At 38.7% G+C, this 22986-nt stretch overlaps 1 protein-coding gene across 5 annotated transcripts in view; it reads left to right on the forward strand.

Annotated features, from left to right (window-relative positions):
* Positions 1-984: 984 nt before the first annotated feature.
* OTUD7A (OTU deubiquitinase 7A) overlaps positions 985-22986 on the forward strand; it is a 146841-nt gene continuing 124839 nt past the window's right edge. For all 5 annotated transcript variants that reach the window (XM_055814774.1, XM_055814780.1, XM_055814785.1 and 2 more), the window contains exon 1: positions 985-1199. The gene's annotated coding sequence lies outside the window, so the exon portion shown is untranslated. The remainder of the gene's footprint in view (positions 1200-22986) is intronic.

The raw sequence follows: 22986 nt of genomic DNA on the forward strand, positions 1-22986 counted from the left end.
ATCATATGAAAACATGTATCTGCAAAAACTGTTGTCACGGGTCACCGGGTGTACTTCTCCAGATGTGCTGTGTTGGTGCAAAACATATGATGTTTTGTTTATATCTCATGTTTCCTTAAAGATTGAGTGTTGCTCTGTCACTGATGGTGTGCCATCTGTAGTAAGCTGATTTCAGGTGGAATTCTTAGTGTTTCTAGATAAGGAGGTTTTTCTTGAACAGGTACTCCTGTAGCTGTGATTTCTTAAAATATTTTTTTTCTATCTTGTGTATTTTGCGCAGCTCTTGGTCTTTCATGTTTCTATTTTTGTCATTGTAACTAGAAAAGGGAACGTTCCGTTCTAGAGGTGTATTCCTTGATCCGTTTCCTTTTCAACTCTAGTGTTGCTGTAAGAATGGAAATGAGAGACTAGTTGGGCGTGAGGGAGGTACTTTTAACTGGGTGAGGTGGAAGCCACCTGCGTGTGGACTGGAGTAGCAGGGACCGGGTTATCTGCGAAGTTGCTGCAGGCTGAAGGAAACTTTGCTGTCTGTCATCCCTTGAGCAAATGATATGAGGTATAAAAGCAGAAGGCACGTGAAAAGCAGCAGCTTAATGACACCCCCTCCGCGCAGAGGGCGAAGGGAGGGCCGGGCATTTCCAGAGCGCGGCTGGATGCCGGCGGGCAGCAGCCCTGTCCGCCCCCCCGCTCCCGCGGGGCCACCCTGCGGCGGGGCGCGCTCCTCTGGCGGGGCGGCTGCCGCCCCCCAGCTCGGGCTGCGCGGTGCCGCCGGCTGATCCCGTCGCCTTCTCCGGCGGGGCCGTGGCGGCCGGCACGGCAGGGCGAGCGGGCGGCAGGGGCCCCGGCGGGGCGGGCGGGCGGCGGGGCCGCTGCCGCGGGGGCGGGCGCGGCGCGGGGCGGAGCGCGGCTCCCTGGGCCGCTGCGGGCAGCCGGGGGGAGGGCCCTGCGGCCGGTGACTTCATGGGAAGGAGGCGGTGGCGGGAGGTGGGTCTCGCTTTCCGTCTCCCGGTGCCGTCTGCAGGGCGGGCGAGGGGCGGCCGCTCCGCCGGGCAGCGCGGGCGGGGGGACAGCGGTGACGGAAAGCGGCAGCTGGGGGGGGACGGCGGCGCTGGGTTGACTCCCCCCCTTCCTCCCCCTCCCCGGCTGGAGGAAGATGGAGCTCGGTTAGTAAGGGCTCGCGGGAGGAGCGGCGGCAGCAGGTAAGAGCTGCTTCTCTCTCCTCCTCCCCTCGGCAGGCCGGCAGCGCGCAGGGGCAGCCCGGTGCGGCGGCCCGCGGCAGGTGGCACAGGTGGGCCCGGCCGCCCGGCCCTGCCCGCCGCAGGGGTGCCCGCGCTGCGGGGCTGCGGGCAGGCGGAGGGCACAGCCCGCGCCCGCCGCCGGTGAGGGCGAAGCCGGGCGTTTGGAAGCACCCCCCGCCCCGTGCCTCGGATTGTTGTGTGGGGATGCGGGCAGGTTTGCCGGTTCTGCCGCCGCCCCGGCTCCCCCGGCTCATTGATGAGCTCCGGGAAGCGCTTCTGCATTGCAGACTCTCGCCCTAGCTTCGCTCCTGCGTTCGCCGCTTTATCCTGTGAAAGGAGCCTGCTCCTTGGCCGGGTGGCCCGCTGCTCCTCGGGCAGGAGGCCGATTTGGGCAGGTGGTATCTCCTTCCCTCGTTCTTGCAGCCTGTCAGGACATCTGGGGATTGACCTCATTCCAATAAATATTAGACGTGCATATGATATTTCTTCTCTCTCTGAAAGAGCTACGAAAGGGAGTTTGGTAGGATCTTTGTGAATAACGATCGTTTGGAATTCACACGGTACAATATAGTGCAGTGAGATAAAACGTGCATATAAAACATAATGCAGTGAGGTACACAACCTTATATAATCTAAATCTAAAAAGCTCGCTACCCCTACACTTATCCCGGAGGTTGTAGGAATATGTCTGTTCTAAGCTCCTTTTGGAGGCATGGTAGGTATCTATCTGACACAAAGATGCAGAGCCCCTTGTGAGCCACTGCTGAAAATAAAAGAATAAATTGTTGACTACTTTTGCCATAGTTCTGTCACAGTCAGTTCCTCGTCACTGGTCAGTATCGCGCGCACACGGTGGTACTGACGGCTGCATGGGCATACATAGCTCCACACGGCAAGAGGGAATGGTCTCGTCTGTTGTCCCTTAGGTGTGCCTTTAAATTGACCGTATAACCTGTCATATTTTAACAAACTCTTAAGGCTTCACTTTCTAGGCCTGAACAGTGCTACATTTTCTAGCATACAATATAAATTTAATGTGAACAGGAAGAAATCTTCCACGCTTTTCATTTGACCTTCAGCATCTCTGAGAAATACTTGAAACTGATGATCAGGGCAAGTATTTTGCAATGAACTGGTTTAAAATATGTTGCTGGGTGCAACGTATACAACTCAAATCACATCTAGGATGACACACAATCAGTGTTCTAAGCTCCACATCCAAAATAAACTAATGTCTGATAAATTTGGCCCACATTTTATTTTAACTCAGTCCTTACAGATGACATTGACTTTAAAAAAGGTTGCTATGGCACAGATTTAAAGCAAAGTATATTAAGCTTCAGGAATTGAAAGTGCTGTTGGTAGGAAAAGTGTTGGTTTTTTAGTTATAATCTGTTATTAAAATATGAGTGTGATAGCTGTTGAGGCTCTGTTTCCTGCTGCTGGTGTGAATTGACTAAATGGCATCCCTTCTATGGATGAAGGCCAGACTTTGCCCAGGTGTGAGTGTGCTGCTCATATAGGGACAAGCTAGAGTTTCCCCATTTGAATCTAGATTAAAGCTGAATATTCAATGCCTACTTGCTCTGTGAAACTTTCTGTTACAAGCCTGTATGCTTTTGATAAAGCTGTAATATTGTGGTGTGGAGTATAGAACCAGTGTGGGCTATGTATGCCTGTACAGCAGAAATAATGGTATGACGTGGAATGGAAAGGACGTTTTTGTGAATCTTGTTCTTTTGTGACATTATGATTTTATGTTTGCAGTTTACAAGAAGCTCAGTCATCTTCAGGACAGCTCATTTCATGTAGAATAGAATAACTGTTAAGGAGTATGAGGCTGAGTAGGAATCAGGTCTAACAGACTAATAATTTGCTATATATAGCGCAAAAATATATCAGTTAAAAAAAGTGGGGGTTTGGTGGGGGGTTTTTGTTGGGTTTTTTTTGTTTTGTTTTGTTTTCAAGGGGGATCTAGAAAGTTTTGGTCCTGGTTTACCGATACAAACTCAGATAAGGATGGTAATGGCTGAATGGTTATAAGACTCCAAGTGACTATGGAATGAGCAAGTGGGAATGTACTTAGTCCTTTCCTAGTAAGCCTACCTCTGCATCTTTCATTGCCCGTGGAACATCTTCCTTAAGTCGTGTTGGCAGACTCAGCAAAAAGGCCAGGGACTGAAAAGACTTTCAGTGAGTGGGACTCCAGGTCAGGAATTCTGTAGACCTGTATACAGGCAGGCGTATGAACATTGAGTCAGGTCTTACCAACGCAACCATTGTGCTAATTATTGCCATAGTTGCCCTTCATGTTACTTACTCAAAAATTAGGGAATCTATGTTTTAATTAGCCAAAGTACTATATGTAGAACATCTAATTTTAGTTTAAAACCATATGTTTTAAATCTAATCACTGTGATGTTTTCATGTCACTTCATCTTGTATGAGTTCCTTGGTATCTTATCTGTGTTATTTGGGGAAAAATGGTATTTTATTAATTTGTTTATTTACTTCAAGGGTCCTCAAACTTTTTAAACAGGGGGCCAGCTGCTTGGTTTACCCCCCCCAACCCCCGGCAGGGGGTGGGAGTGGTGATTCTGTAAATACCAGGGGCTAGATTGAGGACCCTGGGGGGCCGTATCCGGCCCGCGGGCCATAGTTTGAGGACCCCTGATTTACTTCATAGACATAAAATACAATATATATATATATATATAAAATGTGTTTTTAATCTTGTTGCCACATATCGCTATTTTGCTCTTTATTGCCTTCTATAGTCTTGATAGCACAACGTTGACAAGACATTCTCACATAGTTATATACTGATGGAGAGAAAGTTGGAGTTGAAAGAGGGAAAGGACTAAGGAAACTAGTAGAATATTTGTCACCGTATAGTCTAGACCTTAGCTCTTAGTGTTTAATGAAGTCTCCTTCTGTTTAATACATTCTGCATTCCCAAAAACATCGTGAAATCTAAATCTCCTTTTGACTTGAATTTCATAAAATATCTTGGGACTTAAATAAAGCAAAAATTAAACGTACATTTTTAATTAAGGAGATGGCAAGCGCTTAAAATATCAAGTGCAACCGTTACTGAATTGAGGTCTGAAAGAAGTAGAAAAAGCTTTTTTTTGTTGTTTTTGAAGATTTTGTAATCTAACATCAATAAGCACTGTACAGCCATGCAAATGCATTCATAGCTATTTAGACCAAAGCGTAGAGCTTTGGACAAATTAATCAGTGTTGCCCTAATGAAAAAGACCTGGGAGATTAACCTGGCTACTTAGATGGTCTGAAAATTCAGCAGTGTAGTCTTAAGAGGAGTAGATGTTGACCAGTTAAAGTGTGATATAAATGTTGCATAGATGTTACGTTGTATCTTTCTGTATTTCTTTATTGTTGTTTTCCTAAGAAAAAGTATGACACAAAACTGAGGAAGTCAAGTATCCCTAGATAAGATGGCAGAACTGTCCTCAAATCCTTGAATGGTAATTAATTGGTTTTATTTTAAAGGCAGGTTAATTATTATATGCATGTAAATGTAACAGTACAACTATTTCACCATCAAATATTTTCTAGCTTTTTGTTTAGCTCTTACTGACACAAGGGAGGAAAAATTGTATATCTGACAAGCATGGAGATACTGAAGATATGGAAGACTTGACTTACGGTTCCATTTTTAAATTGTTCTCCTAGCATAACTGCTTCTGTGTTGGGTATTTCTGATTTTAAGTAGTTTGAAGAGACAAATCTAATTGTGATGTATCTCAGGTCTTATTCTAAGTTTACTTCAGATTTTTGCTCTTCTATTTGAGGTCAATGCTGTCTATTTTAGGAACAGTTATAGCAATGGGTTTTAGTCATAGTGCTTTGCTGTAATGTTTTACTGCAGAATATCATTGACATTATCTGTACTTCTTTAATATCTCTTGGATGGACCCTGGGCAAAGCTTTAGGCTTGAAATAAAGAAATTGTTGAACTTGCTTATTAGCTTTTATTAAAAGGATTTATAAATTAATTTAATATTTTAGAGTCTCTCAGCCTTTTCAAGTACAGTTTAATTTGGAAAAAAAAATCATAAATCCCAGGACAAGAGTATGAATTTTCTCTAAGATAGTTTGAAAATGTTATTTCTTATGTAATTTATAGAGGAAGTGGAGGATTGCTATTGCTGAAAGTATTTGTGAAGACTTCCAGTTTTTTTCAAAATGAACATATTTGCGAATACTTCATGATACATTTAGTAAAATTAGTATTTTTCACATTGTATGTTGAAAATTTCATTGGTCAGAACACAGAGATATGCTCTCTGATCACAATTTCAGTCTGGTATGTGATGCTTCAATACTGTTAACCTGTACAGAGAACAAAGTATTATTTTTTTAATGCAAGAGTAAAGTAGCTATTTTTAATCTGTCAGTGTTTTGCAGATACTCAGTGCTCTACAGTGGATTTTATTTCACTTGCACATTCTCTTAGAATCTGCTGAGTAATCATATGCATTAACTAGTTAATCAAAGAAGGGACAAAACCCATGTAGAAACCGAGCAAGCTGTGAAAGAATTTTGGTTCTTGTTTTTATCACAATGGTTATATTTCTGCTATTGTTTTCAGAATTAGAGTAAGGAACACCGAGAACCTGTTCTTTAATTAGATGCTTGAAATATCACGTTTCTAATCCTGATGTCTGTTGATGCTGTTAGTGACCTCTTGTTATATGGAAATTTACAAAGTTGCTACTGCTGCGTATGACCAGGACATGTAATTTATTTCTAAGCTATTGCTCTGATTTTATCAGAAATGTGTTCTAATGCCTGGGATTAAAATGGCTAGCTGCCATGGTGATAGTACCATAGAAACTGGTAAAATAATCATTGCCTATTAAGAAATCTGAGTGAAATTTTTTTTCTGTCTTTTATGTTTCAACACCTTAGCAGGAATGGAACTCTGCTGATATTATATTAGTGAAAAAATTACTGAACAAATTCCTTTGCTCTGCACTACACAGCAGACCACGCTAAGGTTATTTTATCGGTACTGTTGAAACATTAAATTCTGGAGTGACTGACAATTAGTCATTCTGCAGACTACTTTTAGTCTTAAGAACAAGGGCATTGGAGTAGACACCTTTCTTACAGCATTGATCCTTATTGTTGTCACTTTACCTTCTTCTACTGTAATTACTTTCTAAATAGTGCAGTTACTACAACTTTCTTCCAGCAAAGAATTGCTGTGGCTGTGTCCCATGGGCAGCGTCTACATCAACACTCAAAGCCCTGTACTGACAGAACTTTAATTTAGGAGCTTGACATTGTAAAGGGTTTTGTCTGTCTCAAGTTATGCAAGTTGTGAATACAAGAATGCCAGAGAAGATCACGTAACAGGTAATATCCTTACTTGTTTAACTTTTTCTGTCTCTTTTGAGATCTACTGCAACAAGAAACAAAGTGTGAGAAACAGTCCCTGAGTTGGGTTGCTCAGTCTCTTGTTTGAAATGAGTCATTTCTCTATTACTGGTAAGTGACTCTATCAGGTACTTCCAGCCTATTGGAAATTGCTAAGCAAGGACATGGAGGGAGTGATCCCAGATATATCTGTGTAGGTACGCAATCAGTAAATTTCTGTGCAAACACCTATATGGCCTTCAATGTTTCCAAGATACTGTAAAGGAGCTTTTATCCTGTGTTAAATAGTTTTCCCTGTTAGCACTAAGATCAGTGTAAAGGACAGATTCTTGATGGTGGTGAACTTGAGTTCATTACTTAGATTCAGTCTGTACTAAGCAGCAAACAGTAGAAGTAAATACAGGCTATCAAACTCTACACTTAGATACAAGTAGGACAGCACACTCGCTCTAATCAGAATAGCATACTTATCTGAGAACGGAACCCAGACCGAAGTGTTGCAGATGGGTATGTCAGGAATGCTTAGCCTCAGATCCGCCGTCCCTTACCAGAAACCTGCCTGCCTCTCACCTGAGAATATTTAATATCCCAGTAGCTTCTGTTCTAGTCTTTGAGCTGTTATATTGTCAATTGCAGAGAAAAGGAGGACATACAGGTGTTTTAAATAACATTGTGCTAATGGGAAAGGATTATTTTAGTGTAAAGAAAGCATTGATTTAGCAAAATATAATTAAGTGTGAAGCAATGAAATCACTTCCCATGTCTCTCTAAGTAACTCTTTACATCTTTGCCTCTGGAAGAGTACAGGTGAATTAAAGGAAAGGTAGAGTATAAAGGGAAGGCAGATTTATGTAATTCCAACAGAAATAATGACAGAATATACAACCCATAGATAAAGTTTGTATGTGGGAAAGATTCGGGGAGCGTCATGTGTTCATCATTTCTGCAAGTACAATTGAGTAAGAGCTGGAGAGAAACTTCCTTTCAGCACAAATTAACAGAAGTAGCATATATTGTAGCAGTCTCTCAGAGAAGGCCACGAGGATAATACTGAACAAAGTCAGGTTGATACAGTGTCTGCAGTTTGGTAAGTTGATACTGTCTGTTAAGAAATTGCCACAGAAAAGCTGTAACCTTTTCCTTAACTGTGAGTACTGGGATGCCTGAACATTTACAAGCTGACGATTAAATTCAGAGATTGTGAGGTTAACCTGAAAATTTGGAATTTAAAACAAAATTCACTGCAGCTGAGATGCTTTATATAAATTTCATTTTTTCTCAGTGTGTGTTTCATGTTTGGTATTTCAATAATCATAAAAGCAAGAATTGAATCAAAACCATGTGAGGGCATGTCAATGCCAAGTCATTTAGGGGAAGCTCCAGGTCTGGATGACAGTTTACCAGAAGGATCTGAGGTCCTGTGAGTTATTCTCACAGCTTCTTATCATGTATAGTTTTGATATCCCAGGAGGCAGTGGGGGAGATCAGATATTCTAATATTGGGCTTTATACAATGTCTTTTCTGTGTTGAAAGGCCTGCTTGAAGGAATGAACTTATGAGCCATGTAGCTGGGGATGACTTAGTGGATGAGGAACAGTTGGAATGACAGGTCCTGTAGAAGCTAAGTGTTTCTTAGGAATAGACAGGTTTGTTCCTTCAGGCTTCTTTGTATGAATGCAGTATTTTAGGAACTTAGATATACAGAGCTGACATCTGCCTGTTTATAACTGAGGTTTTCTTGCATGTTTCTGTTATGGAAGAGTTCCTCTGTTCTGTTCATTGCTAAATACTTGGAGGCAGAGTTTCAGATAAGCTAGGAAAAGTTGTTTGCACTCATATAAATAATCTTCCTTTTCTGGGAGGTACCCAGAAGTGCTTTACTGATTTTCTTTTTCTCTCATATTCTTCTCTGTCTGTAATCATACTTGTATCTCCCTGCTCCAACATTCCAGACTGAGGATGCCTAATAGATAAGGACTGTGTAACAGTTTTGTGCAGGAAATAAAAAGATAGATATTCATTAGTGCATAGGCAGACTGTAAATGGTCAAAGCAGAATTTAATCAGGATTAATAAAAAGTTGCCTATTCTTGGCAAGCATAGGAGGAAACTAAAGGCTATGAAAAAGCATGTTCTATGAAGGTTACACAGTTTTTTCTCCTCCTCCAATAACAAAGGTTCTCTTGAAGAAGCCCCATGTAGAGGTCTGTAATGTCTCCTGGGCAACACAGTTTATTTTTATCATTCTGCATTGTTCAAAATTTCTTCTGACAGTGATTAGAGAAAAGCATGTGTAGAACAAAAAGTAGCACCATAAAGTCTAGAGCTGTGCTGTTTGTAACAGTAATAATAATTATGTTGTGTCATCCTTGTAACAAGAGATACCCATTTTCTATCACTTAATCTGTCCCATATTTCTCAGTCCCTTTACAAAGGGAGAACCCTTGTAATTGGCAAAAGGGGATGGGTCAAACAGAGGCTAGTAGGTTGGAAACTGATTCTCGGGACTTGTGACTGGGAGAAGTAACAACAGTTTTGCAATGGGGTCCGAGTCTGTTTAAACTGGTTTGCTTTGTGACTCTGAACACATGCTACAAACCATTCACTACTTATTTCACAGGGGGGCATCTTCTTTAAAGCAAGCCTTGAAGGTGCTGGTTTACTGGCACGTGCACCTTACTGATAAGATGTATTGCTTATATGCAGGCCTGGTAGCGCTCTTGACCGCAAAAAGATGATATGCTGATTTCAGCAGATAAGCAATATGTAGCCATACTGGAAAACCTGGTGAATGTGCATCAAGTTGAGGTATTGCTAGCTTGGCTGCTCTCCTTTAGCGCTAATGCAGATTAGGTGCTTGAGATAAGCTGTTATGCGCACAAAATGTTGCACTAGTGAAGTGCAGACCTCAATTAACATGGAAATATAAATCGTTGCCTTTTTCTACTACCAGAGATGAATATTCATGCCTGAGCAACTCAGTTGTAAGTACCTGGAGTTGATGAGATGGTTGCATCTAGCTGATAATCTCTTGACTGACATTGATACAAAGTTTGAGAAACAGAGCCATTATCATTTTCCTTCCTCCAGTTTTGTCTCCTAAAATATGCTTTACATAAAAATGGGAGAAATGGTTCCTTCAAGAGCTATTCAGTTGTTAGCTTTCATTCCACATGTCTCTTATATTAAATATAAAATATTTTCCTATCCAGTATAAATAGAGGGATAAGTTCTCATGAGAGAAGATATCTCTGAAGTCAATTGCTTCTTGTTAAATGTATGTTTATAGCTATCAAAGAAAAATATGAAATACCTTTCTTTGGATTTCGTAATCAACTTCACATTAATGAAAAGATGCTTTATTTTTGTGAGGAAAAGGTTAGAAGAGCACGTAATTTTACTCTGTGTGCCATTGTGTGTAGAAATAACCCTATGACTGGTTTTATCCCAATTGTTATCTTAGAGAAGTTATAACAACATATGTATACATATGTTTTCTGTGAACCATTTTTCTTCTGCAAATCTGAGACTTACCAATGGAGGAGAAAATTATTCTGTCTGTAATAAATCCCCTGAGAGTCATGCTGCCACAGCCCTTTGGAAACTGGAGAAAAAAAGGTCTGGAGCTTTAAAAATACAAACCCCAACAATTCACGTCCCCCAAACCACTGAAACAACACTTCTTTCCTAGTAAAATAATTCCGGAAAATAGCCTTTGAGTTGTAGAGTTCTTAGTCTCTTTGGCAGAAGATGACCTCAGAGGGAATAGTTGTGGCAATAAAATATTTTTTAAGCTGAAATGCTAAAACAGTGAATGGCCAACAAGTGGATTTAGCTTACTGCTATTACTGTTACTCTGTTCACACCTGGAAAACAAAATCTTTTGCTGTTGGAGAGCATCAGATTGTGTGAGATGTTTTAAAACGCTTCTCATGACTGATATTTATGGGAAAAAAGAATCTATTTTGTGCTGCTTGAAATGATGCCATGTCAGTATATTTACTTTTAAAGTGGGGCAAGAAGCAACTGTACAAAATAGTTTGCCATATAGGTGTGATTTTTTGGTGATGTTTTATCTGCAAGCCATATCTTTCTTGGATATGGCTATGGAAAATACATTACGTTGTGTGTGTGGGGGGAATAGATTTCCAGGAAACCTGTGCCCTCCCACAATTGTACAGTATATTTCATGGTCTTAAGAGGAGGTAATTTTATATGTGATTCAATGCTGTACAGTAAAATCCTGACATCTAGATGAAAAAATATCTAATAAGTGTAGCTTGTGGTTATTTTATTTGTTTTTATCACCATACCATGAGAATTTAATGTAGTGTTAATTATAATTGTATAATTTGAGATAGAGCAGTACACACAATCAGTTTAACTTTTTCCTTTAAATGCAACAGTAAGAATGGGGCTTGCTAGTGTTATGAATGTAAAAACTCCAGAGCAGTACTTAACTTTCTGTACAGATGTTTAAGGAAAATGCAACTTTTATTTGATCTTCCACCTTAATTTACAAAGCAAATGAAATACAATAGCTGTATATATAAAACTAAACATATGTATATAGTTATAAGGGACTACCATTGGTTTTAAAAGAAAAGGAAAAGGTTCTTGAAAACATAGCTGAAGTTTTACAGGCAAGTGTTCTAGAAGAATGAGTTACTGAGAAACAGCAAAACTATTTATCAAAAAGCCAGTAGGATATTTTAAACCTTGTACAGTTATCTCTAAGTCGGGAAGTAGCTAATCCTACAGCAGTTTGCCAGAAAAGTTGCCTTTTTTAGAATTGGCATTTATATAAATTCCTGAGCAGCCAGGTAAGGTTAAAAGCTTATCACCCATTTAATAAAATACCTGGATGGAGAAAGCTGCTAATAATATGGAGTGTTCCTTCTGTGTTGCTTCTGCATGTTCCCACTGTTTGTTTGGCTGGAATGTAGTGATGTTATGTATCTGTAGATCTAACAGCTCTTCTTTTCTTCAAGCCTTGCACTGTTAAATTGGGTCACTGCATATAATGCATGTTAAACAAGACAAGAGAGTTTGTTGTATTTACAGAAAAAGTTAGTAGCAAGATTTCACGCTATTACAGGAAACATAGTTAAGAATAAGAGCAATTCCTTTGAATCCATTACTAGTAGTTCACAAACAAATAATGTGTTCTTCTGCAATACATCTTCCTATGTATGTAAATGTCACAGGATTCGATAAAGTTGACCAAATGTGACAGAAAGTAGTGTGGCTCTGAGGTTCAGTGGCTTGGTAGATCTTTTGAGTAGTGTTTTGCAACAGAACATGTAAGTTTTGTGGGTTAATAGTTGAGATGATTTTACTTTTTTTAGACGGAGAGACTAAAGTGAATTACTGTGTAGTATCAGTAGCCTATGCGGAGTGAGTTGTTCTACGTTTCCAAAGCTCTTTGATTCACTCCAAAAGCAGACTACAGGTTCTTAAGAGATCACATAACTTCTTATAATGGGATTTAGGCTTCTAGGTCATATGAAGTATTTTTTAAAAGTTTATTCTTGTCCTGATGATTAATCTGCCAGATAATGTTGTAATTTCATTAATAGTCAAGCTGTAAAACCCCAGCTGAAAACATTGATTCTATACCTGAAAAAGTGGAGCTATGTATTGGCCCCAAACCCTTGTGTTTTCTCAGTTCTTCTGTAATTTGTAAAAATTAATAGTTTCCTAGCCCTTAGTTGTATATATTTAAAACTGAACCTGCAGGTGTACAGTCTTTCCTAAACTATGGCAAATACATTTCATACTGTCATGTCTCTGCTAGGCATTCCTTCTACTGATTTTTGCTGTAACAATAGGAATTGAATATGTGAGAAAATGCTTGTCAATTTTTAGGGCATTCAGGCAAACATTGCTGTTCGTAAACAATCTTTTTAAAGAGAACTTGTAAGTTGGAAAATAGTATTTCATGTCAGCTCAGAAGGTAGCCTAAAAAGCAAGCACTTTTTTTTTTTTTTTTTTTGAGAGCTCACATGCACTTTCAGCTTTTTTTTCTGGGTATGGTTCTATATGTCTTTACTAGCCTTGAAAAAACAGTTGGGGTTCTGCAGAAATCCCAAAATATCCTAATCTGGCATTAGTTAATATTTTCATTACTGACTTGGATGAGAGTACCTACGTTATTTTTCTGTGAAAACAAAGTAGGACATTTTGCAAGAACTTTGGAGGCTTGGAACAGAAGGAAACATGGCCGTGACAAACTGAATGTTTAATCTAAAATAAGCACCGTGTAATTCACTAATTAATGCACTTCAGTAAGAGTAATCAAAATTTGTGAGTACTACTCAGTTGAACAGGTTCCTTATCTGAAAGAACTAGTTGATCCTATGTGATACTGTGGCATCGCTTCTCTTAATTTTGTGCAGAAGGGTATCTATTGAGAGGAAATTACTATTCATGCCATGTTTTCATCCATGCTTGTCTAAGAATCCAGCGTACTTGGAAATATTGAGTGCCTTTCTTTTCCGTGTGTTCCCACCCTTTTGGGTTTAAAAGTATTTTGGTTTAGTAACACCTATCTTGTTTAAGTTTGTTTCTGGTTTTGACTCTAGATAAAAGTTATTTCAGATTATTTATTTTCCTGAAAATAACAAAAGCACTTGATTGGCAACAGGTTACACTTCATCTCACAGCTGTGCATCTAAATGTATTGTTGAACTGCTGTAAATGTATGTTGTGTTACGAACCCCATGCTTGCCAGTCATAGGGTTTACACTGATCAGTTACGAAAGAAATTTTCTAAAAAACTTGTTTTCAGTACTTCTCAAGAAAATTTTCAAATGAAACTGCCCGAAGAATCAGCAAATATACTAAGGCTAGTAAAATTTGCTTTAGTGTTCAGGGGAGTAGGGCTTAAAAGTTATCTTTTTTTTTTTTTTTTAATTCCAGAATGTCGTTTCCATGTACTAATGGGTATATTCTTCAGAGACTTTGCATCTGTTGTTGACTGCAGTGGGGATTTAGTGTTGTGATGGAGAGATGCCTAGGCTGTGACTCATTAAATTTGAGTTCAGTGGGACATTTATGAGGTTTTATGGTCTGATCTCCTGATGTCATGCAAGCTGTAGAACTTGGTGCTGTAGTTTATGCTTAAAAAGTACAGGTCTAGTTGAACTGAGACATCCTTTTCAGAAAGACACTCCTGACTTACAGACTTTTAATTCATTAGATGAATATCTTGAATACATAAAAAGTAGCAGCTTTGGTCATACAGGTTGTACCTTTGTGGTTTAAAGAAGCTCTTTTGTATCCCCTTTCTTATGACTAAGAGTGAAGTTGAATGAAAGCATGGGGTTAAAACATGAGTAAGAGAAAAAAAAAATTGCTTTTATATGATAGCTAAGCTTAGGCTGTCTCAATTAACCAGTAAGTATATGCAGGTTTTAGAATTATCATGACCTAAACCATACAAAATATGCATACTCTATTTGTAAAAGTGATCATAGAGTGTGAGATTTATAAGTACCTTCATAGTTTATTTTATTTGCTTTCTATCTATTTGTGTTTTAGGTATGTATCCTATGATAAAAAGTTCCCATCAGCTTCTACTGAGACCATAGGTAGCGTCAGAGGCCTGCATGTGGAAGTCAGGTTACAGAACCAAGGCCAGGATGGAGAAGCTGCTAATGCTGTTGTACAAACTGGCCTTAAAGTATTTTATATGTCCAGAATTACCGACAGTGCCCGGTGTAGCAAATGTCTGGAGAAAATAGTCTTGTTTCTTAACGTTGTAAGCTAAGACAGTTGTTAAATTTCATGCTCAGCTTCAGAGTTTATATGTGATCACTGAAGATGAGTATCTGCCTTAAATAAAGGAGTAGGTCATTAATCTTTTGCGAGCTGTTCATGCAGTCTCTGCAAATACAGAAGCCTGAAGGATAATGTAATTTCAGTAGCAGAGCCTGCTAGCTCGTGTGTCAGTGTGTTGTTAATCAGAAGAGAATGATAGTATATTAATAAACATTCATGCTTCCAAGCTGAATTGTCACCAATCTGTTTAAAATATTTTAGTTGCTTTTCTCAGATCTTTACTGTTAATGAAATTACCTTCTAAGGTTTTGTGTATCTGAAAACATGCAATAACAGTGCCAGAAACTAATTTAATATGCCATGGGAGCTTTCCTAATGAAATTAATATAGCATTTATAACCTTTTTAGAGAGGCTTTTCACCAATCACAGCATAAAATGAACTCCCAGGAGACCCAGATGCTCTTTTTTTCCCCCAAGCTTTTATACTTCTGCCTGCTTCCTTTCATGATATATGAAATGGAAATTGTGAAATAAAATGTAATTTTTTATACCCTTCCATGGATTCATAATTTTATTATTAATTGTGAACCTCAATTTTAGATCACTGTTTCATTTTTTAATTTGGTAGGCTGCATTTTTCTATGAGGTAGCAGCAACTAGCAGTATGGAATTTTCTTTTGAAAGAATTTGTTTTCCATTTTCTACCAAAATGCTTTTGTGATTGCAATGCAAAACTTCAGCTTGAGACCTGCAGTTATAAGGTTGAATTGGGTAAATGTTATCTGGTTTTGGGGAGTTTGACTACTTTTAACGTTGTTGTTTTGTAAACGGTGAATAAAATGTACTTAAACTTTTGTAACTAGGTAGTACTTTTCATAAGGCAGGCCACAGCATGCTGAGGAGAACTAACAGGAAACTGAGTATTAAGCTCTCAAAGGTGAGCTAGAACTAAAACCAGCATGTAGTGTAGCTACATACTGGGGTTTATTTAAGAATCAACAAGATTTAAGCTTTTATCACACTTGATTCATTTTGCATACTTGCTCACCTGCTCTGCTGCCAGCACTATATTCACTAGGTCTTGACTTCCCTTCCCAGCTGGGAGATCACTGCTGGTTCAGGAGGTTGGGTGCAAAGTTGTGCTGGTTTGTGCTGTGCATCTCCTTGTAGCTGCCAGTCTTGGACGTCACTGGCCAGGGTCCCAGGGCATCATCCCCTGGTGTTTGTCTCCATGCATCTCTGATCTCTAGGGTTTTCCCTCGCTTCCCCAGTCTTTGCTGCCTTCTTTCCTGGCCCCCTTTTCTTTCTGAGACTACCACTTCTTTCTGGGAGCCCTTATTTTTGGCACCTAAACTTGTATTGTCCCCCAGTCGAAATAGTATGCAAAACCACAATGTGTGAGCAGCCTTTTAATTGCATGTTCTGGCTCTGTGTTAATGGGAGGATTCAGAATGTGACCCTTCTGTTAGTCCAGGTGTTACCAAAGTTTACAAGCAGCCTGTACAGATTACAGTGAGCATGTACCAGTCATTTGCTTGAGAGTTCAGAATTCAGCTTCAGATAGTCACCCAGAGATGCACCTATATGCCCAATTATCTGCTGCCTGTTAACGTTTGCAATTGAAGCTATTTGTTTCACTATGACAGCAACTAACGTACCTAGGCCAAAAACTATATTTGGTGCCATTAGGAAAACCTACATTCACCTTGTCATAGTCTTTGATCTTGACTAACATGAATATCTAGCTTTTGCATCTTTATTACAGGAACTGAATTTCTAAGATTACTTGGTAGGGAAGGAATCCAAACAGGGACTGGTGTTAAAACAGAGGGACAGCATGTGACTGTCAGTTTAGATCTCACATGACAATTTCAGGGTTTACTCTATTTGAATCTTAAATAATGTAAGAACTTGACATGCTGCAGTACTTCACGTGACGAATTTCAAGTAGCTTTACAGTCCTTCAGGCATGCAAAAGGCTCCCCTATTGACTATATGTGTAGAAACATACAGGTAAAATTTTAAAAAAGGAAGATGGCCTGATAGTAGCAAGAAGGTTGTGAATTTTGATTATTTCTTTTCAGCTTCTCATCTAACTTTGTTGATGGCCTTTTCTTTGGTGCTTCCTACATGGTTAATGTGAGCATGTCCCTTTGATGGACTAGGGAAGGGTCAGGTTTCCCCTCACTTTTCAGAGTCAGCACTCTTAGCTGGCTGTTATGTCATGCCTGGAGGTAATTTACCTCAGAAACAGAAAGTATTTTGGGGGGTTCAAGTTCTAAAAGCATTGTTTGTGCATCTCACTGTTAGCGTTCCAAAAGTTTCCATGATTAAAACACTTGTATATTTGAAGTAAATATTAACGGACTTTCTTGGATTGCATTGTAGAAGCAGCACAGGACTTTTCTCTGGTTATTATTTCTGCATTTCAGCTTATGTAGAGAAGACATTTGGAATATGAAGAACAGCTTCAGACATGAACAAACTTCTTCATTTTATCATGTCATAAGCCATTCAAGGAGCAGATACTAATCTCTTGCTCTTTCCTTGCACTGTTTCTGCAGCTTTTCATTCTGCTGTTTTATTTGAATCAGTCATTTATCTGCACATCCAGTGTTCCCGAGAGAAAATAATATGCAGTCTGATTGTTTCTTCTCTTAGTTTAGCATCCTTTCTGCTGCTGAGTATCAAATTTTATTGAGAACATTTCAGGCAGCTCCAAGAACTGTGCTGCTGACTGAAACCGAAGGAATAGTCGCAAAACGTGTGCTTACCACAGAGCTGATTAAAAGCACCTCATCTGTTCGATTTGGAAGGAGAATTCACAAAGTACTTCTCAGGCAGTATGCTCTACTTCCATGGCAGAACCAAAAGAGATGTCCTAATATTTTTTTATTTTTAATTTAATCAATTAGAGAAAAGGGGTCAGGAACCCTTGGAGAAGTGAAATATCACCCTTTATACAAAGATAAAACACACATTCTAGATGATAAGCCTGCTCTGTATTTGTGACAGAGAAGGATGTTTGCCACACAGGAGTTTGTACACTGTTAGGATAGAATAAATATATATACATATTTGTGTATTTATATGCACATGTAAACGCCTCTGTGTGTGCATGTACATCTAGAACAGGATGGCCTGATGTTACTGGTGTTTAGCATAAGCTTTTTCCACAGGCCCTTCCTTTCTCTTTCAACTGTCTCTCCTAAGCTCGCAGCAGGGAGTGCAGTGGGTATATAGCGTATAGTGAAGTTCTGGCCCTGCTGACTTCCCAAGGGAGAAGATTTTGGAGGCAATGAGATTTTTAGGGAGTGAACGATGTAGGGCTTTTTTAATGCTCTTCACTGTGGGTTTTCTTTGAATTTGTTTGGGTTTGTTCTAATCTTGCACCATTGGTGTTTCATTTTTGGGTGGTGGGGTTCTTTTGTCATTGTTTGGGTTTTCTTCCCCACAAAAGCATAATATACTTATATAGAACTACTGCAATGTATTGGTATGAGTTCCAGTTTCTCCCCAGAATCTCAAGCCATTTTTCATGTGAGATGCTCTCAGTGTGGATTACCAGCCAGCCAAGCAACATGTGGGCTATTCATTGTTTCAAATAAACAGTCTCATTACTGTTAGCAAAATGTGGGTTTAGCAGCTATTGTACATAGTTGATCTTGGTTGTGGTAAAGCATCTAAATGTTGTGGTACCAATGATTTTTTGCTTAGGATTCATGTACAATCTTAGAAGTAAAGAAATAGTCAGCATCTGTTGCAAGTTACAGCTGTACCAAAATGTTTTATTGATTTGCTGTTCAATCACAGGAAATCTGAAAGTTGTGGGATGGAGTAGTAGCTTGTGTAGATGACTACTTCAGGTAAAATGAGAGGATATATTTCTGGTGGCTACTTACTAAATGGTGAGTTGAATGCTTTCTAGATGTTTTGTATAATTTAGTGTAGTAAACAAAATGCTTGATGAAAATCAAGCCCCATAATTTTACATTTTTAATAAAAGCTTCTTTCTGTCATCCTGGAAAGGCAAAGAAACTAACCTACATCTTGCTATATCCATTGTAAAACTACTTGGTTTTTCATAAGGTGATGAGGAAGGGCCTTTGCCTAATACAAGCAGAGTGCAGTCAAGTGCCTTTTTTTTTTTTTTTTTTTTTTTTTTTCGCCCTTGAGGTTTATTTCCTGGTGGGGAGAAGAAATTTCTTGATAAGCAGGAAAGCTGCTGAAGTTACAGAACCTTCTTACAAAGGTGAATTTGGCATTCTTTCGAATAGGGAAATATGCTGTTTAATATAAAGATCATTAGCAGCAAGATTGGCAATTGACCAAAAAAACCCCACATCATTATTTTATTCATATATATCACCTGGGATGAAAGTAACCTCACAGTTGCAAGACGTGATTGAACTGTCACAGATAGTCTCTGTTTCCACAGGACAGTGAATGTCATACCCAAGACAGCATGACATTTCTTGTAGCAAACCTGGCACTGGAAGGGAATGAAGTTCCTGCTGAGTGGCTATGTGGTTATTGGCTTATTGTCTAAGATCTCTTATTATTAAAGTGTTTCATGCCTCATAAAGAATATTTGTAAAATGATATTATGTTAATTACTATCTTGAGTGATACGTCAGGTGCTGAAGTGCAGACATGGAATACTAACAGCACATCTCTCCTCAGCTTGAGCTAAAGAGTCAGGTGCTGTAGCCAGGGTCTGTAATGCTTCACGTGTTCCAAAAGCAGGTAAAACACACAGTGAGCCAGTGGATTGTGTTTTGATGTGTGTAGCAGAGCTGGGATAGAAATGAAGTCCCCAGTACATTTCTTGCCTAATCATGGGCGTCATCTTTCTAATATGTCTCTGAGGCTGTTTATTTCTTGTTCAGGAAAGGCTAGAAAATCTTTCTATTTTGTGGTTCTATTAAAAATTTCTCAACAGACTGAAGAGAGCAGCGTAAAAAAAAAAAAAAAGCTTATTTAAAATCAAATGCTTTTAAATAGTTTTCAGCCCTTTGGAACTGGATGTTTTGTTAATGCCCACATCCTGTTAATCTGTCTTTGCATCTTCTAGGAGCTGAGTTGTACGACTTCCAATCATTCTCAACTGTAGTTTACTGAATATTTGGAGGATTAACACTCAGATTCTGCATTATACCTTATTCTTCCCTTGATAGATCACTTAACTGGGGAATAAGGGAGTGTATAAGGGATAATTGCCCAACTTACAAGAACTGAACAGCTGCTTAATACACGTTTAATCGGTTGTATTACGGCCCAATGTAAATGAAGACTCTAACTTGATTAGGCTGAATAAGCATGCCCTGTTATTTCTGGAAGAAGGTTTTTGCTATTGAGAATACTATGAGCAAGGAGCCCCCTGTGTCTGAGGCAAAATTTCTAACTTTGGGGAAAATTGATGTGTGGAGTCCAGAAAATTATTGTATATTAAACTTATGCCCTTAAACTTAGGATATGAGTCCTATATGTAAACACTTGGTGATTTCTTTTTTCACACAACTGAGTAAGTATGCTGCCTCTTAAATTAACTGGAAGATACAGATGGTTGACCCCTTAGGCAGGCCATTTTAATTTTAGACACCTAAATTTAGAGTTTGGACTCTCATTTAGAGCATTGGGTTTGAAAGATTTGGACTGGAACCCAAGAGCTTCACCCTGTCCCTGCTTATATTACTGTCATCTCTCTGAGCCTCTCCCTTCCACTGAAATTAATAGCACTTCTCTCTGTCTTGAGATGTTCTCGAATTCCTTTATTAATTTTTCACTCACTCTTCTTCAGAAAGTATGTATGTTGCAGTTCCTGTTATTAAAAGCAAAATCTGAATCAGATGTGGAATGCAGAGAGTTTCCTCCCTTACAACCAGACATTTACAAGTGGCTGCTGCAGGTGAAGCTTACTGTGGGTGTCCCAAAAATGTCAGTTATAAACCAAATTAATAGATAAAGCTCGTGGGGGAAATGGGAAAGGGAAAACATGAATGGCACATTTTGAGTATAACTGAAAATCCACTGGAATCCTTCCTTTTAGTTCAGGCAAACTAAAACAATCTATTTCCTTTGGTTATTTTAATTTTAAAAGTTACTCTCCCAAGTGAAATGTTCTTTTTTGGAACTTGTTTATGAAATCTAAGTAATGACTTAGCAGATTTATTGTGAGATGACTGTTGTCCAGTCTTGGAAGGAAATTGGTCAAAGTGTTGCAACTGGGTCTGAGGGGCACTGCATAAAAGCCTTTAAAGTCTTAAAAAAATCAACCAAGCTGTAAAATTGAACTGATAAATCTCTTTAGATGGGGCAGTTTATTAGCTGTACATCAAGCTGGATGTTACTGAAGGGAATTTGAGGTAAAAGCTTGAGTGATGTCCGATACAAGTAGAGATGGGAAGATTGTTGTATCAAAAAGAACAACATGGTTAATAAAAATTAAAAATATAATATTACATATGTTATTGCAGGCGTTCTCCATAATTTTGAAATTATGCAGAGAAAGGTTGCTCCTTAGGTTTGTTTTGGAGTTAACTTGTGTGTTCCCATCATTACCTGGATTGTAAAGAAAGAGTTATAGCATGTAGTGAATGTTTTAGGTTTCATAATTAAGAAAACCTCATCAAAGAAGAGGGAGTTACTACATTTATCCAGAGGACAGACTGACAGACAGAGATCCTTGTGTTTTGGAAGGGAAAATAGTCTTTGATATACTCAATTTTACCTGATAGTTCAACACAACTGCATATTCAACCTGTTACTGCAATTCAGCATTGCAAATCAGATCGAGCACATTCTGTGGTGGAAGGTATTAAAATCAGATCAATGCAGCTTTATATGAAACGAGTAGTCTTCAACTATATAGACAAATACACACTACAGTCTACCAGCCAGATTTCTGGGTTGGGGTATGCTGCAGTCACATACTGGAATTCCAAAATACATTAGGGATACTAATCTATGATATTGTTCCTAGTATACCACAAAAATAGTGATTGAAGTGGCACTGTATTCCTTTAATCACTATCCTTTATTCTCTGCAGCTCAGTGGAATTAAGTTTTGGGCCAGACAGTGACAGCTAGAAACCATTTATATGAGCTTTGCGGAAAGCAGCTATCATGAAGGGCTCTTTTATTTTTACGTGTAATTTGTGAAGAGGGTAGTGTTATTTTCCAGTGCTGTGAAGAAAGGAATACACATTTTATAAACCATTTCTGTTTCAATGCTATCCATGAGAAAATGTCAGCAAAACCTGTCATTCCCCATCTCCCCAAGGCCATAGACAAGCTCAGGAGTCCCAGTTGTCTTAGAAATTTCTGTTACTAATACAGCCTTTTTTTTTTTTTTTATTGTACATATCAAAAGCTGTACAACTGTCCATAGTCATTAAGGCATGAAATACAGAGACAGAAGCATGTGATGTTTCATGAGCCTTCTCTTGGGCAAGGCCCCCAAAATGAAGCAGCAGTCTTGTATCAGGAAAAAGCGTAAGTGAAGAAATCACTACAGGCCTGTGGGCATATTCTGATGAACGCAATCACTATGTGTTTCCTGAATCCATAAAGATCCAAGACGGTCAAGAACATGCTTGCAGTTCACGAGGAATGAAAGCTTTTTTTTTTTTTTTCCTAATCACTGGTATAATTTTAATTTCTTCCAGTGTATGAGAAGGAGTAGAGTTGTTAGAAGTTCTAGCTTGCTGTCTCTCATGCTGTTTTTATTTTATCATAGTTCTGATATGTATTTTCTTTTTGGCAAAAATATTTCACTTGTCTACATATTAGAAAGTCCAAAGGAGTTTGACTTACATGATTGGATATAACTTTATCTGAGGAATATGTTCTTCTGTCTAATCAGAAATACCATGAATGGCTACAGCTGTTAGATGGCAGATGGAATAGCCAATTTGGGTGGTAGTCCAGATAAAGGAATAAACAGATTCTATAGAAAGTTGTTTAGGACAAGGTTAACAAAATTTTATGGTGTATATTTCTTATAAACTTTTATATTTTGGGTGGATACATTAAGACTAGGTTTGAATAGTTTTTTTTCAATGGACCAAATTCTACAATCTGAAGGAATTTCATGTAAGGTTTTTTAATTGTTTGGTGTATTTTTACTTTAGGAAGAGCTGTTGAGTTTGGTGAGATATCTTTCTGAAAAAGTCTGCTTTGATATAGGAGGTTCCATGTAGTGGAGAATGAAATCTGATAGTTAAGGCTCAGAGTTACAAATGCTGTGGACTAAAGTGGTAATTGAGTTCAACAGATATGTAAGTAAAAAATCTCTCAAAGCAACACAAAATGCAAACCCAACTATGCTATTTTGTACTGCAGCTTTCTGAAAGGATGCCATACAAAAATAGTAGTAAAATGGATTCGTAACAGTGGGAAAAAGATACTTCAAATCTCTAAGTGTAAATGTATGATCAAATACTTTACTATCTCTCTTCTACAGGTTTCTAAACCTTTTGTAGGTTTTGAAAAGAAATTCTTGCTTGGTATGTCATTCAGGTAATTTAAAATTAATTTCATTATTCAAACAAGAATGAA

The sequence above is a fragment of the Falco peregrinus genome, chromosome 1 (genome assembly GCF_023634155.1).
Source record: "Falco peregrinus isolate bFalPer1 chromosome 1, bFalPer1.pri, whole genome shotgun sequence".
In the NCBI taxonomy this organism is placed as follows: Eukaryota; Metazoa; Chordata; class Aves; order Falconiformes; family Falconidae; genus Falco; species Falco peregrinus.